Below are 4329 nucleotides of genomic sequence, written 5' to 3'. Positions count from 1 at the left end.
TTTTTTTATGTTATTATACTTTAAGTTTTAGGGCACATGTGCACAATGTGCAGGTTTGTTACATATGTATCCATGTGCCATGTTGGTGTACTGCACCCATTAACTCATTTAGCATTAGGTATATCTCCTAATGCTATCCCTCCCCCCTCCCCCTGGTTGTTTAACATTTTTATTTGATCCTTTTATTATTTAATGTTATTATTTAATATTTAAATTTTGATTGATGATTAAAATGAGAGCAAGAAATACCCAATTGAGTAGTAAATTGAAAACCGCCTAATCTTCTTCCGATGACTCTACGATTTCTTTGTACTTGTCAAGTATCATTGCATCTTGAGTAGGAGTCTTAACAGAGTCATAAGTCCATCCTTTCCTGGCAAACAGCCTTTCAAGGATTCCAGGCATTTCATAGCCCTTGCTTAGAATGAAATCCTTAAAGGCAATTGGTCCATAAAGACCATCAAGAACGTCAGGTTCATCAGGTTTTTAAGTAAGAGCTTGGGGTCAATCAAAGCTTCATCACTTCTTTGCTTTTTCCACAACTTAGGCTTGAGGTACCATGCTCTATACTTCATCTTCATACGCTGTGCAGTATAAGAATTCGATGGCCTGTGGAATTTCCTGCCCCGGTATTTTTCCTGTGAGAAGAGTTTGTCCTCACACTTTTCAACTAGCTCCATGCTGTACTTCAGCTCTGAGGAACATTCCTTTACTTTCTTAAATTTTTGTCCTCATGGGTTGCGCTGTACTTGGGGGTAAAGTCAAACAGATTCCAGATTGTTTCTTCGTCAACTCCCAGGTCTGCAGCCCACTTGAAGAATTCACGGAGTTTTTCTGATGTGTATCTATATTGAAGAGGGTCAGAAACGCACTCTTTTGTGCTTGGTGTATCTTCCTGAAGCAGTTCTTTCATGTAGGATGCTCGAATCTTGGGAGGCTCCGAGAATTGATGGGACTCTGGAGATTTGGGAGGCTCTGGGCGGAGACTGGACATGTGATGAGGCTTGGGAGGCTCCGGGTGGAGATGGGACACTCCAGTCTCAGGAGGTTCTGAGTGGAGACTGGACACCAGAGTCGTGGGAGGCTCCGGGCTTAGATGGGACACTCCAGTCTAGGAAGCTCCAGGTGGAGACTGGACCCCTGAGGAGTCTTGAGAGGCTGCGGGTGGAGATGGGACACTCCAGTCTCAGAAGGCTCCAGGCTTAGATGGGACACTCCAGTCTCAGGAGGCTGCAGGCAGAATTCCTCACAAGGATGCTGACCAGGCTCGGTGGGTACCTCAGTTGTCTTCTCCTGGGCCTCACAACGAGCCCAAGCATCCTCCAGCTTCCTCTCCGCATCCAGCTGTTCGAGCTCCTGCAGTAGGAGATCTGCAGGCAGATCTTCTCCCAGATTGGGGTACATGGTCAAGGGATGCTTGGCCATTAGCTGGGCTTCCACTTGCTCGACAAATGCCTTCCGTGCTAGCTGCGCTGGAGAGAGCTTGGAAAATAGGGCCACTTTCTTGAGCAGCTTTTTTGGAGTCCACTTGGAGACCTCTGAGAGATATTTTGGGGAGTAAAAATTCGTCACGGCGACAAACAAGCCTATCTTTGGGAGACGGACAGCAGTAGCAGAAGTCGTCCAGGCCCTCCCTCACAAATACCCGGTTCTGGGTGTCCATTGGCGGGAACCTCAGGCGCCCGTGCTTGCCCTTCGCAAAGCACTTGGAAGGAGGTTGGTTACAGTACTGGGGCTTGGAGTCCATGCCCGGGGACCTAGCCAGTCCTGCGGCCTCTGGTCCCCCACGGTGGCTCTCGCTGGGGTGCCAAGTCTCCAGCTTCTGTGGTTCCTGATCCCTGCCACTCTAGTCGCTAGAAGACCGCCAGCCAGGTGCAGCCCAGGTTCCTTCCTGGAGACGGAGCAGTGCTGACACCACAAGCGCAGCCCAAGTTCTAACAGGTGCATAGTGGAATCTCATTGTGGGTTTCATGTGCTTTTCTTAATGACTACTGCTATTGAACATCTCTATATTTGCTTATTTGCCATCCTTTTCTCTCCTTGATTGAAGTTTCTGTGGATTTTTTCCCCACTTTTAAATTGTGTTGCTGGGTATCATATTTAGTTTTGAGAATCCTTGCTGTGTTCTAGATGTAAATAGGTTATCAGATATATGATTTGCAAATTTTTCACTTCATCCTTGGCTTTTCCCTTTCATTGTCTTAACAGTGTCAAAGAGAAGTTTTTTAATTTGATGAAGTCCAATTGATCAATTTGTTCTTTTATGGATTGTGCTTCTTTTGATGTATCTATGAAAACTTGCCCTATCCAAAGGTCAAGGTTTAATTTTTGTAAACAGCACAAGATATAGATCAAAGTTTTTACTTAAAACTGTACCTATTGCTTACATATAATCTGATAATTTTAGAACTATTTTTGTAAAGACTAAATTTTCTCCATTGCATGACATTTGGAAATTGGTAGAATATGAGCTATGTATATTTTTTGAAGGTCAATTTCTGGACACTCTTTTCTCTTCCATTGATTTTTCTCTCACACAAATTTCACACTCTGCTGGTTACTTTAGCTTTATAATAAATCTAGAAATTAGGATGTATTAGTCCTTTAACAATGTTCTTTTACAAAGTCAGTTCTTCCTAGGTCCTTTGAATTTCTATAGAAATTTTAAAGTCAGTTTGTCAATGTCACAAAAAGAAAGTCCTTTTGGGAATTTGATTAGGATTCTGTTGAATCTATAGATCAATTTGAGGATAATTGGTGTGTTAACCATAGGAACTCTGACCACTGAGAAATTTACAGCTTTCTATTTGTTTATGTGATTTTTCACTTTCTCAGGAATACTGTGTGTTTTTTAGTGTATGTGCCTTTCACATCTTTTTCTCTCCAGATTTTTCCTAAATATTGTTTTTCATACTATTATATGTAGCATTTTTTAGTCGCAATTTCCAATTTTTTGTTGTTAGCAAATGTAAATATTGATGTTTGTATATCCATTGGTATCATACAATCTTGGAAAACTCACTCATTATGTTCAGAAGCATTTTTGTATATTTCATTGAGTTTTCTATATATATGATAGTGTCATCTGTGAATAAAGACAGTTTCCCTTCTTCCTTTCCAATCTGAATATCGTTATACCCCCACCAGTCCAGTTGCATTCCTTCATTTTCCTTTAAATAATATCAGTTAAATTTTTATCTCTCTTATAGTGCTTAACACTATGAAAAGCATTTTTATAAAAAATTTTAATTATAGACAAATTCAGCCTGCATTATTCCTTAAGCACATCATTTTCTCATCACATAATAATTTTTTCTGTACATTCTTACTCATTTTTTAAAAGAAAGTTTCTTACTTCCATTGTTAGGTGCAGCTGAACAATGAGCGTTGGGCCATCATCAATTGCCTCTTATCCTCAGACAGCGATGTCTACCATTACCCATGTTTTCTACCATTACAAGCAGGTATACCCTAGTTCCTCCTTTCTTTTTAAATTCATTATTATTATATTATATTATTTTATTTAAAAGAGGCCTGAAAGTTCATTCTGGGCTGGGCGCCTGTAGTCCAAGCTACCAATCGTCTCAAGCCCAGAGGCACAGAGCTGGTGAAGATTGAGGCCTCTGGAGCTGGCCTGGGGGCTGTGAACCCAGCTTCTGTCCTTGCTGACTCTTCCAAGGCCTCTGTGTCCTTGTCTGTAGCATGGGTGAATGATAATACTGACTTCAAGGGCAGATCTGATGCCTCATGAACTCACCTCCCAGCCACCAGCATCCCCAGGTGCACACAGATCAAGGGAATGAGCCTGCCACCACTCCCGGATAATTTTTTGTATTTTTAGTGGAGAAGGGGTTTCACTGTGTTAGCCAAGATGGTGTCGATCTCCTGACCTCGTGATCTGCCCACCTCGGCCTCCCAAAGTGTTGGGATTACTGGCGTGAGTCACCGTGCCCGGCCCAGTGTTAAATTCTTTACACACATTAACTCAGAAGGCGCAGTTTCGGCTGGGTGCGGTGGCTCAGGCCTGTAATCTCAGCACTTGGGGAGGCAGAGACAGGCAGATCACTTGAGTCCAGCCTGGCCAACATGGTGAAACCCTGTCTCTACTAAAAATACAAAAATTAGCTGGGCGTGGTGGCGTACGTCTCTAATCTCAGCTGCTTGGGAGGCTGAGGCAGCAGAATTGTTTGAACCTGGGAGGCAGAGGTTGCAGTGAATGCCACTGCACTCCAGCCTGGGCGACAGAGTGACTCCATCTCAAAAACAAAACAAAATAAAACAAAACAAAACAAAACCAACAAGGGGCAGTTTTGTTAAAGTAGCATAACA

The 4329-nt window shown here is 42.6% G+C and overlaps 1 pseudogene; it reads right to left on the bottom strand.

Moving 5' to 3' along the window:
• Positions 1-276: 276 nt before the first annotated feature.
• Positions 277-1947, bottom strand: LOC116464716 (protein FAM47A-like; annotated as a pseudogene).
• Between the last annotated feature and the right edge of the window lie 2382 nt (positions 1948-4329).

The sequence above is a fragment of the Hylobates moloch genome, unplaced genomic scaffold, assembly GCF_009828535.3.
Source record: "Hylobates moloch isolate HMO894 unplaced genomic scaffold, HMol_V3 SCAFFOLD_1389, whole genome shotgun sequence".
NCBI lineage: Eukaryota > Metazoa > Chordata > Mammalia > Primates > Hylobatidae > Hylobates > Hylobates moloch.
This window is presented reverse-complemented; position numbering and strand designations above follow the sequence as displayed.